Here is a 13,841-nt window from a genome sequence, read left to right on the forward strand (position 1 = left end):
ACTCAGCCAGAGAAAATTAGAACAAAAAATTTGGCAATACACAACAAAATGTTCATATACAAAATTGGAGAGACACAGATTAAAATAACATGTGGGGGCAGACTCACGCTCACTGGCACAGTGCATATAAGGGAAGAATGCCCATCCACTAATATTAACTCTCACTGAGAAATTATTAGATAATATAGACTTTAGTAGGGTTGCATTCACATCGCTGAGAGCAAAACTTGTCATATATAAAATATATTAGATTAGATAGATATTTACAAAACATTTCTTTTGGGATTGTTTCAATATATGAGAATGATTTCAGAGATTTGTCCTTTTTTTAATATCTTTACTGGAAAAAAATGTAATAGCACAGTTTTGGAAGAGAAATATTCCTCTGAAGAAAGAAGAATGGATTAATAAAACCTGGCAAATTACAGACATTGACAAATTAATGTTCTTCTAAGAGATCAATATCAAGATTATGTTGCAACTTGGACTCCATTCCATGCTCCCCACAAAAGAGTAAAAACTGCTAAACCAATCTTTTTTTCTGATCATTTAAAATAAATGAATTAACATTATTCAGAGTGCCAGGGAGTCGTTTGTGGCTTTGCATATTTTTTCTTTGGCACATTGTATTTAACATGTTTGTGTTTCAGTGTGTGTATGTGTGTTATGTGTATGTGTATAAAAATTAGAAAACATTTACTATTTCAATAACAGTAAACACGCTGATATACAAGTGTTATGATACTGATAATGCAGCAGACAAGTACTGGCTTGTTTAGTGAGTCTTGCAGCCTTGTCTATGCTAGGGAATTGTAGAAAAAGATCTCAAAACATTGATCATGACAAAATCTAGAAAAAAACATATACGTTAGTTTAACAAACAACTTAAAAACAAGGGTTAGATTGAATGGTATGCTCCAGCTGCTCTGTACGGCTCTGGTGATGCAAATCAGCCATAAACCCAACCTCAAGCCAATTGAACTAGGTACATGGCTGCTCTGCATCACCAAAACGGTGCAAAATGGATGGTGCATACAAATGAATCTGGTCCCAGATTTAAATAATAAATCTTAGCACTGCTGAAGGACCTTCCATATGAAGATCTCAGAGCACCTTACAGACTTTAATGAATTAAGCTACACAACCCTCCTGTAAAGAGGGTAAGTATTATTATCTGTATTATACACATACAGAAATAAAAATGTAAGATGAATAGCCAGGGAAGTCTGTCGTAGACCTGGGACTAGAAGCCAGATCTCCTGGTTCCCAGCCCTGTACTGCAACAACAGAATCATCTATAATTTTACCTGTCAAAGCACCAAATTGACAGCCCCCAGGACTGAAATGCTGTGTTAAACCATAGAGGAAGTTCAGCACAGGAACACTTCAACAAATGGAACACTTCAACCAATGTCAGCTCAACATCCACATTCATCTCTGTAAATGAATATAAAATAATTTCAACAATTACTCCAGGGTCCTTACACTAACTTTTATATATACATAAACAGACCTCTCAGAGTAGAGTTATTGTGTTATCATTTGAAATACATCTGAGGGCCGCCCCATCCCAAAACCACCAACCAAGATTTAGTATTGGTCTGTCACAGTGGAGGTATAATTTACCTGGCGGGTGAGAGCTGGGGGGATGTTATACTGTGATAAAAGGTTATTCGATGGTTGCCAAGATAATACAACTGGCTGTCAAAAAAAACATAAAGAGAATTTTATTTAAACTGGAACAAACGGAACTATATTCCACTTACCTACAATAACACAAAATAGATGAAGAATATATATAATAAAAAGTATGACATTTTGAATACACACACACACACTACAACTTACTACTACTTGTACATAACTAAGTATAAGCCTCTAAATAAAGAAATATATCTATATCTATCTGCATATTCATAGGCTACTATCTTATATGTTATTATTATGATTTTTTTTAATTTCAAGGTCTCTGTGAGGGGAGCAAGGTTCGTGCGGGCTCCCTAATGCCCCTCCCTAGGTCCCACGGTCCATCATTTAGCCTCTCTTCTACCCCTTCTAGAACCCCTTCTCTACTCTTCTACTCTGGCAACACTTAGGGGTGGCTAGAATGACAGCCAGTCTCTCATGCAGCCCCTGGATGTTTGATTTATCAGCTGAGTCTCTCAAAGTCTATTGCCACTTCCTGGGGGTTTACCTCCTACCCTTCTTCCTGGGGCATATGGCTTTGCTGACAACCAGGACAGCTCTGGGAGCTGTGTGTCCTGTAGCTGCCTCCTCCCCGGCTGGACTATCTCCGTTACCCTCAGTCTGTGGGTGAAGCAGCATTCACCGTTCCTTCCTATGGTAAGTTAGCACAGCACAGGCCCAGGAGATCTCATTAGCTTCCTCCTACCTAGTGTGAGGGCATGTCACTTTACAATCCTCCTTCCCCAAATATCTCATTGGGTACTATCTAACGCCCACGTCAGTCTTTGAGCAACAAGCATCTCCCGTGACTCCCTGAAGAGATGGACTCTGCTCCAGTGATGCTTGCTTGCAGGGGTGCACATTAGACCTGACCCACTCGATCCAAAGAACCTCTAGTACTCCTGTTCTGGATCTCTGGGATAGCATAAATCAATGATAGGAAACGGCCAGAACCAATGATCAGGAACTGATGCTCAGGAATGTGCCATCAAACATGGACTGACTTGACCAGCCAGCTTTAAACTGTTAGCCTCTATGTCATGTGACACAATCCACCAAGGGAGATACAACACACATTTTGCTAATGTGTATACAACTTTTTGTAATACAGCAGTAAAAGATTTGTCATCAGAATTCCTGATTTCTAGCCTCCTTGCAAACAGCCTAGCAAGTATACTACCTCTCATGTTTGGATTGTCAGCAGGGATTGAACCCAAGACCTTTGGCTGTAAAATAACAAGTCTCTAGGGCCTATCATTACTCTGTGCACCAACTTCTCCTGCTTCCTTCAGCTTCCCTTATTCCAAGATTAATAGCACAGCTGTGTGATATTCAGTCTTCTACCCCCCAACCAATGTCTCTCCATCTCCTACCAACACCCTCTATCCATACTTGCAGATAGGAGCTGGTCCATATATAATTTTAAAAATTTTAAATATTGCTCTGTGTACCTGTGTAAACTGATCCGTATGACTGGGAACCAGGCTGCAGCCATAGGTAATGTCAAAAGTGTAGGCTAGCTTGCCTTTATTATATTCTGCTTTTATTGTATTCAGCAGTAATGCAAGCCTGTATCCTGTAAGACATTGGATTCAGCAATTAGCATAAGGCTTAGGGCCTATGAACTTTGCCACAGATAAACAGCCCAACAGTAACCCCTAAGTTTGGGGGAACTGGAAATAGCGTGTGAGGGCGAATTTGGGCCATAATAACATCAGCCAACCCAGGAACACAAGCTAACATCCATAGGTATCTGACCACAAGAGTGCCATGGCAACAATCTGACACATATGATATTAAGTTGAGATCATTAATATACTAAACTATAGGAGAAGGGCTCCCCAACACTAGTAGGGTGAGGAAATACAAATAAGGAAGAGGGAGAATCCCCTAATGAATATGCATTAGGAATAGTGGTGTCAGCATGACATATTATAAAAGCTGTATTCCAGCCTTGTATGAAGAAGAGAGAAATGTAGCCTTTGGGAGGTGCCAGAATGACGGCAGCTGGTGATGAGGAGGAAGATGATGGTAATGAGGAAGATAATGGCTAATATTTCAGATTGTTCTGCAAGGTATGATGTGAATATATTGATGTTCAAGTGTACATTCTGTATTATCTCTATCTACCTTACTGAGTTTGAGTGTTTGTGACTTTGCTAAATGTATTAATAAATTATTGTAAATATTACAAAAGCTCTTCTAGTGTGAGTGTTGCAACTGCGCACCTCGGGGCTCCCAACTATACAGTAATTTTAATAACACTTGGCCTGATCTTGGGACAAGAACCTGTCAATCCCCAAAGTGAAAACTGGGAATTCTTAAGCAATCAATATAATTATTAATACATAATCTAAACATCAGGATACAAAAGAAAGAAAAAAAGGAGGGGGAAAGGAAAGAAGCAGGATGATGTGGTAATGAAATTCTTTCTATTCCATTGATAACTAGAGAGCATGTTAATCAACAACTATTAGAGTTAAACATTTTTAAATCTGCAGGACCAGATAACTTTTACCCAAGAGTATTATAAGAATTGGCTGAGAAGCTGTCTGAACCATTCATGTTGATTTTGAATAAATTAATAAATTCATAGCTTCCAAGGCCAGAAGGAAAAGGAGTACTTATTTATTTGAGCATGAGCTTTCGTGAGCTACAGCTCACTTCATCAGATGCATACCGTGGAAACTGCAGCAGACTTTATATATACACAGAGAATATGAAACAATACCTCCTCCCACCCCACTGTCCTGCTGGTAATAGCTTATCTAAAGTGATCAACAGGTGGGCCATTTCCAGCACAAATCCAGGTTTTCTCACCCTCCACCCCCCCACAAATCATGATCATCTAGTCTAGTATGTATAACACAGGCCATAGAACTCCCCCAAAATAATTCCGAGAGCATATTCTTTAGAAAAAAACATCCAATCTTGATTTTAAAATTGTTTAAAATTGTGATGGAGAATCCACCACAACCCTTGGTACATTGTTCTGGTGGCTAATTACCCACACTGTTAAAAATATATGCCTCAATTCCTGCCTGAATTTGCCTAGCTTCAACTTCCAGACATTGGATCATGCTATATCTTTCTCTGTTAGATTGAAGAGCCAATTATTAAATATTTGTTCCCCATGTAGATACTTATAGGCTGTAATCAAGTCACCCTTTAACATTTTCTTTGTTAAGATAAATAGATGGAGCTCTTTGAGTCTATAACTATAAGGCATGTTTTCTAATCCTTTAATCATTCTTGTGGCTCTTCCCTGAAGCCTCTCCAATTTATCACTATCCTTCTTGAACTGTGGGCACCAGAACTGCACACAGGATTCCCACAGCAGTCTCACCAGTGCCAAATACAGAGGTAAAATAAACTCTCTGCTTCTACCTTGTTTATGCATCCCAGGATCACATTGGATCTTTGACCACACTGTCACACTGGGAGCTCATGTTCAGCTGATTATCCGCCACAACCCCCAAATCTTTTTCAGAGTCACTGCTTCCCAGGATAGAGTCCCCCATCCTTTAAGTATGGTATACATTGTCTGTTCCTAGATGTATACATTACAGTTTCCCATTTACAATTACATTTTGAGACCTAGCCATTAGCTAGTTTTTAATCCAGTTAACCTTTGTTATGTCAATTTTATATTGTTCTCGTTTTTTAATCAAAATGTTGTCCAATACCAAGTCAAATGCTTCAGATACGTCTATGTATATGACATCAACACTATTACCTTTATCAATCAAATTGTAATTCATCAAAAAAAAGATATCTAATTAGTTGGCAGGATCTATTTTCCCATAAACCCATGTTCACTCACATTAATTACATTACCCTCCTTTAAATACTTTGTTAATTGAATCTTCTATCAGCTATTCCATTATCTTGCCAGGGATTGAAATCATGCGATCACTGGGACACTGGGGAGAAACTGGAGAAAAGCCAATGTTGTGCCAATATTTAAAAAGAGTAAAAGGGATAACCTGGGAAACTATAAGCCAGTTAACATGACATCAGTCAAGGTAAAATTACGGACAGGCTAACATAAGACATAATCAGTAAAGAATTAAAGGAAAGATGATAGCAGAACTGATGCCAATCAACATAAGTGTATGCAAAAATACATCTTGTCAAACAAAACTTGATTATATTTTTGATAAGATCACAAGATTGGCTGATAAAGGTAATTGTGTTGACATAATATACTTAGACATTTATAAGGTTTTTGACTTAATCCTACATGACATTCTGATAAGATAATGTGCACTATACACATCAATGTAGCCCATATTAAATGGATTAAAAACTGTTTAACTGATAGATCTCAAAAAGTAATTGTAAATGTGGGACTGTCATCTAATGGGGATATTTCTAGTGGACTCCAACAAGGTTCTATGCTCTGCTCAGTGCTATCCAATATCATTATCAAGGGTCTGGAAGAAAAATTAAATCATTGCTGGTAAAATTTGCAGGTGACACAAAAATTGATGGAGTAGTAGATAATGATGGGGTCAGATGTATTATACAGACCAACCTGGATAATTTGGTAAAGTGGACTCCTTTGAGTATTTTAATCCAGCCAAATGTAAGGTCATACATGTAGGAACAAAGAATGTAGGTCACACTTATAAGATGGGGAACTTTATCCTTGAAAGCAGTGACCCTGAAAAGGTTTAAGGGTCATGGCAGATTCCAATTAGATCACGAGCTCCCACTGTGCTGGTATAGCTCAAAGTGTGAAAGCGATCCTAGGATGTATTTGCAAGGGAATATAAAGTATAGAGTAGGGAGGCAGTACTACTTCTCCATACGCTACTGGAATACTATGTCCATTTCTGGTGATCATACTTCAAAAAGGATATTGACTAATTGGAAAGGGTTCAGAAAAGAGTAACAAGAATGATTCAAGGTCAGGAAAAAATATGCCTTGTAGTGAGAGTTTAAAAAAGCTTAATCTATTTTAGTTCATCCAAGAGAAGGTTAAGAGGCGACTTGATCATGGTCTACAAATACCTATGGGGAAGAGATTTCTGATATTAGGTGATTTTTTATCAATACTTAATGTTTGGAAGCTGATGCCTGACAAATTCAGACTAGAAATAAGGCACACATTTTTCACAGGGAGAGTAATTAACCACTGAGACAACTAGAGACATGGCAAATTGTTTCTCAATTGAACTTTTCAATTCAAGACTGGAAATCTTTCTAAAAGATATAATATAGTTCAAACAGAAGTTGTGAGCTTGATGCAGAGAAATTATTGGATGAGATTATTTGGCCTGTATTATGCAAGATATCAGACTAGATTATTATTATGGTTCTTCTGAGTTTAGCCCTAAAAGCTATCAATATCCCACTTCTAATGAGCCTCTGACAACTTACCTACCACAGGACTTGTCTTCATTGGGAATTTGCCTCTAATTCCAGCAATCAATGGTTAGCCCAAATATAGACTGGTAAATCTGCAATTTGCACTGATGATGCTTATACCTGCTTGAAACTATGGTGAACTCCACCAGTGAAAGTCACAGCTTTCCTTTACTTCCCTTGGGATTTAGAGTGGTACATTGGTAGCCAACACCGATTACTAGAATTGGGACAAATTCCCAATAACCCGCTAGTAATTTTGCTGTGGTTAGTAGTGGAATTATAAAGATACATAATACAGGCCCCTTGTAGTGAGGCAGAGTGGCCTCCCTCTGAGCCTGACAGAGAGGGACCACTACACTCTCCCTAGTGGGTGGAGCCAAGCCAGCCCGCCCCTCCTGCCGGAAGCAGAGAGGAGGGACAAGAAGTATAAGAGGTGGGCCCTTCAGCTCAGTAGGGTTGGAGCCAGTGAAGGAGGCAGACGTCTCTAACCCATTGCTGGACTCCAGACCAGATCCTGAGCCATGCGGTGTCCTGCCCTCGGAGGAGACCGAGAATGGGGGAGAGTTGCTAAGACTGTCATCTTCCACTTATCCTGAGGAGACTGAGGACTCACGGGCTATGGAGCAACACCAATTGACTGTGGTAGGAAGTAGTCCAGGGAAACCAGACCATAGTCAGGTTGTGCTGTCACAGTATGAGCCAGTCTGTTTCAGCAGGATCCCCACTGACCCCTGCTCCTGTTAGGCCCTGGGCTGGGACCCAGTGGACTATGGTGGGCCTGGATCCCCCTAGTCCCCTGCCGCCAACCCCAACTCTGAGATGGCGTCTTAGTTCCCCTAGGCCAGAAGGCCTATGCCTTGTTTGTGGCTTGCCCCAGCCAGAAGGCTGCAGGCCCATTGATGGTATTTGCTGTCTGCCCTAGCCAGGAGGCTAGACTAAAGACTGCCTACTGCTCTGCCACACTTAGAGGGTAGAGCCCAGACTGTGTTTACTATCTGCCTTAGCCTAGCATCCTTTTTGTATGTTCATGGAAAGCAAATGAATGCGAGTAATCTGGTTTCACTCATGTAAGTGCTTGAGGAAAATGAATTTTTAGCTTGAGTATTCACACCAGAAGTGATATAAAATTGATGGGATGGGACATTACTTGACACAGAAGGGGCACAGTGTTCCCAAAATTGCCTGCCAGAACACTGGGACAGAGGCAAGTAAATAAGCAATACAAGGATTTAAACATATCCTTCATAGGTAGGACCAAGCACACATATGCACAATGAATCTGCATCAAGAACTGGTCAGAAAACTGTAGACCAATAAATGCAATGCATTTGGTTTATTTTATATAGGATGGAATGCTGCTTAAAACAGCAAGGGATCCGTGTTCCCCAAAACTTTCACCACAGCCTTGCCACAAGGGCAATTAAAACACCTAACAGCACCCTTAGCAGCTACGATCATGCATGCACAGACAATGACTTTGTGCAAATCTAATGAGAGAACATTATATTTAAATTTCTGTACCCAGCCAATACATTTTAGAGTGGTCCATTTCTTCTAAGAATGGTACCTTGAGCAAGATTTATGTGGCCCAGAAAGGAAAAGGCTTAACATTTTCTAAAAATCTGTAATCCTGCTCACTTCCTGAGAGATTCAAAGCCGCAGTGATTTCCTCAAACCCTTTGCCCGATTCTAGGATTTATCCAGTTAAGAAAGGCAAACACAATACCATAAGATTTATGTGGCCAATCAATGTAAACGAGCACATCTGAATTCAGATTATCAAGTAGCAAAAGTTCACAGAAAACTTTTTGCGATCAATCCATAGTTACATAAAAATCAGCATGTTCAAATTAGAACATTTGAAGAAATCACAATCTACTTCTCAGTGTCCTGCTAACAGAAAAGGAGATTAAATTCATAAAGTAGATTATTTGCTGCAAGTTGTTTGCTTAATCCTAGTTGAGATTTTCTCTAATTAATTTACATGAGACTAGCTAGATAGGGAATGAAATGTATGCAAACACTATTCCTAACTCCTGTTTGTTTTTGTAAGGAATAAAAGAGATCTTCTCTTATCCAGCTCTGGTTATTTCTTTAGCCAAGTGTAGCTGGATTGAGGGAAGTTGTTGCCACCATAGCCTGAGGCAGAAAGGAAAGGGGAAAATGTAAGGCACTGCTCTCTGATCTTCATGTACATCAGTTGCTTGCAATAAATTCCTTACTTTTTGAGCCCCGACAGAATCTCAAATGCACGTATACTGTGGCTATTAGAAAGTATAAACCAAACAGTGATAAACAGTGACTATTTGTTGTTTAGATTTATTTTGTGGGTAATATAACTATGAAAAAACCCAGCATTGAAGGATGTATCACTTTTAATCTCTCCGCTTTAGCTACTGCCAACATCAGTGTCAGACTGCAATAATTCAAAGATCTCTCTATTAGTTTTTCTAAACCCTTAAAGTAAATGAAGCTGTTACCATGGCAGATTTTAGACACATTCTCTAATTCTCCTCTGGTCTAGAAACTAAAAGCATTTCAAGCAGGAATTGAAGATAAACTGGATTTTACTTAATTTATATTAGTCTTTTTATCCACTAGTGTTTGATACAATATTCAGCTTTTTTTTTTTTCTTTTTTGGTGAATGCAATAAAGAAATGTTCCATTCCCTTTCACAGTTCAAAAGTATTAGAAGCAGCATATTAAGGATCTGTAAGCTACTACTTAACATTATCAGTTTTGGAAAGTAATATTCTGATTACTTGAGTCTAACATTTTTTTAAAATACACCATACACTTAGAAAGGGTTAACTAGCTGAATGAGTTAGTAATGGTGTTTCCTAAACTAAGAACAATGGAAAAATCATTAGTGTGTTAACTGAAACAATACCACACTTTTCTCTCTATTGTTTAACCTTTTGTCCACATCACACATATCTCAGTGTAATTCTTATCTTTGACCTTGAGGGACTGCAGCTTTATCAGTGCTTCCTTTTAGATCACAGATGACCTTCAGCTGATATCATTGAGCCCTGACCTGCCTCAGTGATCTGCTCACTCGGAATACATATGCTGAACAGTGCTGGTGTGTGCAGTAGGGGTAAGTGAATTATTTACAAAAATTTGAGTTGACACCTTTTATCAAATGTGGAAAGATGAAGACAAAACAGCTGCTATTGCTGTCGTAAGCAATCTGCTGGTGATTGAATAAAAGTGTCAAGAAAATGGCTGCTTGATGGCCTTTTGTTCTCTCTCATCCAGCTTGATGTTAGTTTGAGCTGTCAGTTAGGAATCTCGGCAGTGTGATTTATCAATACGCTGAGTGACCTTCTATTTCAACTTGTGATAGAATGAGAAGACAGCACCCTCTATTGAGGGCACGCTGCATTTCCACATACAGAACCATTATTCCTCAGAACTGGCTATCACTTTCTCAGGAACATGAGTCTAAAATAACAACCACCTATTTTGCCTTCGCTTTATTTTTATCAAGTTTAAAATGCCTGGTTGTGAAAGTTTGAAAAAGCTACAAACTGCAATACAGATTTGCAGACCTTCTAGCAAATATGAAAATAAGTACATTAATCACGAGTATTCGGTCAAAATAAACTTGCTGTAATTAGACAATAGAATGTGGAAATGGACAGGGTGCAACACAAAATCAATGATGGCTTCAGTTTGAAATGCTTTAGTTTTATCAAATTAGATAATCCAGGCATTTTTACATTTTATTTTATAGTTTCCATCTAAATAACAGGTTTCAGAGTAACAGCCGTGTTAGTCTGTATCCGCAAAAAGAAAAGGAGGACTTGTGGCACCTTAGAGACTAACAAATTTATTTGAGCATAAGCTTTTGTGAGCTACAGCTCTCTACCTTGGACTTAACCAAGGGGTACTGGCAGGTACCGCTAGATGAATCCGCCAAGGAAAGGTCAGCCTTCACCACACATGTCGGGCTGTATGAATTTAATGTACTCCCTTTTGGGCTGCGGAATGCACACACCACCTTCCAAAGACTTGTAGATGGTTTCCTAGCAGGATTAGGAGAATATGCAGTTGCCTACATTGCCGATGTGGCCACATTTTTGGATTCCTGGGCAGAATACCTGGAACATCTACAAAAAGTCTTTGAGCACATAAGGGAGGCAGGACTAACTGTTAAGGCTAAGAAGTGTCAAATAGGCCTAAACACAGTGACTTACCTTGGACACCAGGTGGGTCAAGGAACTATCAACCCCCTACAGGCCAAAGTGGATGCTATCCAAAAGTGGCCTGTCCCAAAGTCAAAGAAACAAGTCCAATCCTTCTTAGGCTTGGCCGGATATTACAGGCAATTTGTACCGCAATACAGCCAAATCACCACCCCACTGACAGACCTAACCAAAAAGAAACAGCCAAATGCTGTTCAGTGGACCAAAGAGTGTCAGAAGGCCTTTAACCAGCTTAAAGCGACACTCGTGTCTGACCCTGTGCTAAGGGCCCCAGACTTTGACAAACCATTCCTAGTAACCACAGATGCATCCGAGTGTGGTGTGGGAACAGTTTTAATGCAGGAAGGACTGGATCAAGAATTCCACCTGCAAACCGACCATGCTGCGCTATAGTGGCTTCATACCATCACGGGAAATAACAAAAAACGTATTCGGTGGAGTTTAGCTCTCCAAGATTTTGATTTAGACATACAACACATCTCAGGAGCTTCTAACAAAGTGGCTGATGCACTCTCCCATGAAAGTTTCCCAGAATCAACTGGTTAAAATCGTCCTTGAGATGTGGAAAATATTGTTAGTCTTTATACACTTGGTAGTATATTTAGAGGTGCATGTGTCTTATTAACTCTGTTTTCTCCTAGAGCTCCAGGAAGAAATCACAGCCAGTGTTTCACCCTATCTGTGGTTTGGGGGGCGTGTCATAAATATAAAGGGAAGGGTAACCACCTTTCTGTATACAAAACTATAAAATCCCTCCTGGACAGAGGCAAAACCCTTTCACCTGTAAAGGGTTAAGAAGCCAAGATAACCTCACTGGCACCTGACCAAAATGACCAATGAGGAGACAAGTTACTTTCAAAGTTGGAGGGAGGGCGGGAAACAAACGGTCTGTCTGGGTGTGTGATGCTTTTGCCGGGACCAGAGCAGGAATGCAGGTCAGAACTCCTGTAAAGAGTTAGTAAGCAATCTAGTTAGATATGCTTTAGATTCTGTTTTGTTTAAATGGCTGATAAAATAAGTTGTGCTGAATGGAATGTATATTCCTGTTTTTGTGTCTTTTTGTAACTTAAGGTTGTGCCCAGAGGGATTTTCTTTGTTTTGAATCTGACTACTCTGTAAGGTATTTCCCTTCCTGATTTTACAGAGGTTTTTCTTTTACTTTTTCTTTAATTAAAATTCTCTTTTAAGAACCTGATTGCTTTTTCATTGTTCTTAAGATCCAAGGATTTGGGTCTGTGTTCACCTATGCAAATTGGTGAGGATTTTTATCAAGCCTTCCCCAGGAAAGGGGATGTAGGGTTTGAGGGGAAGATGTCTCCAAGTGGGCTCTTTCCCTGTTCTTTGTTTAACATGCTTGGTGGTGGCAGCATAAGGTCCAAGGACAAAAGGTAAAAGTTTGTACCTTGGGGAAGTTTTAACCTAAGCTGTAAGAATAAGCTTAGGGGGTCTTTCATGCAGGTCCCCACATCTGTACCCTTGAGTTCAGAGTGAGGAAGGAACCTTGACATAAATAACAGTATTTTTTCTTCAAATATTCTCACATAGTAATGTACTATTTTCCACACAGTCACATGTACACTTTTTTACTGAACATCCGGGACCAAATAATGATATAAGTATTTGGGAATGGTAAGGTGGTGATAGAGGTTAGAGTGATGTCCTTATTTTCTCAATCACATGGGATTCTTCCCCACCAAATATCAACTAGGTGTTTAAGTCAAGAAGGTTCTAATTTCCTGGGGGGCAGAGATGTTAGATGGACAGTTGAACCAAGCCGAGGTTATGGACTTTTACCCACTACGTCAGGCTATGATGTGATACCCATAGGCTTATTTTTCCACATACAATCCCTGTTCTTTCCTCCCCTCAGCCAGCAACTGTAGATGGCTTCCTCTGAAGCAGCACTGCTTCATCCAAGGGCAGCCCATATGGGCACCTGAGAGTAGTCAGACTGAATTCCCTCTTCTCCTATCATATTTGCCATGCTCCCAGCCTCCACTAACACAAGCACTGAAAGAACCAAGGCTCCCCACAGCTATATGCAGTAAATCTCATTATTAGTAGCCCTCACAAACATTTCCATTATGAACAGCTTTCTGGATCATTACCTATTTTGTGAGCTCGTCCTCCTGGATTTGTGTTAAATTTTGATTTTGCTCAGTTTTCCTTTCACTTGTTATAAGATATTTTTTCTCTCTTGCAACCTGTGAGATAGAACTTTCTGTGGGGGAATTATGGGGCTGTGAATCCCTCCTCTCATAATAGGAGTGAATGGGATCTCTCTTGCCATTCTCAGCCTGGGATGGTAATAGCTGATGCAATTAAACTCTCAACTTTTGCTATGACTAAAGTAATGAATGACTTCTCTCTTCTGTCTCTTTTTGTTTTTCTTTGACAGCTGGTTAGCCACTTTTTCTCTAAGGTAAGGCTACATCTTGCACACTAAGTCCAGGCTCTGACTCAGGTTTGAGCCCAAGCCCCACTTCTGTCCACACACAAATCAGGACCTGAGTCCTAGGACCCTGCCAGAAGGGTCGTTCAGCACCCTAGTCGCACTATGACTCGGGTCC

General features: G+C 39.8%; 1 long non-coding RNA gene across 1 annotated transcript in view; it reads right to left on the reverse strand.

Moving 5' to 3' along the window:
• The window catches only part of LOC142069658 (uncharacterized), a 104,472-nt gene that overhangs the window by 49,524 nt on the left and 41,107 nt on the right, over positions 1-13,841 (reverse strand). The window contains exon 2 of the long non-coding RNA XR_012665592.1: positions 1,308-1,437. This is a non-coding gene — a long non-coding RNA (uncharacterized LOC142069658). The remainder of the gene's footprint in view (positions 1-1,307; positions 1,438-13,841) is intronic.

The sequence above is a fragment of the Caretta caretta genome, chromosome 1, assembly GCF_965140235.1.
Source record: "Caretta caretta isolate rCarCar2 chromosome 1, rCarCar1.hap1, whole genome shotgun sequence".
NCBI classification, from domain to species: Eukaryota; Metazoa; Chordata; order Testudines; family Cheloniidae; genus Caretta; species Caretta caretta.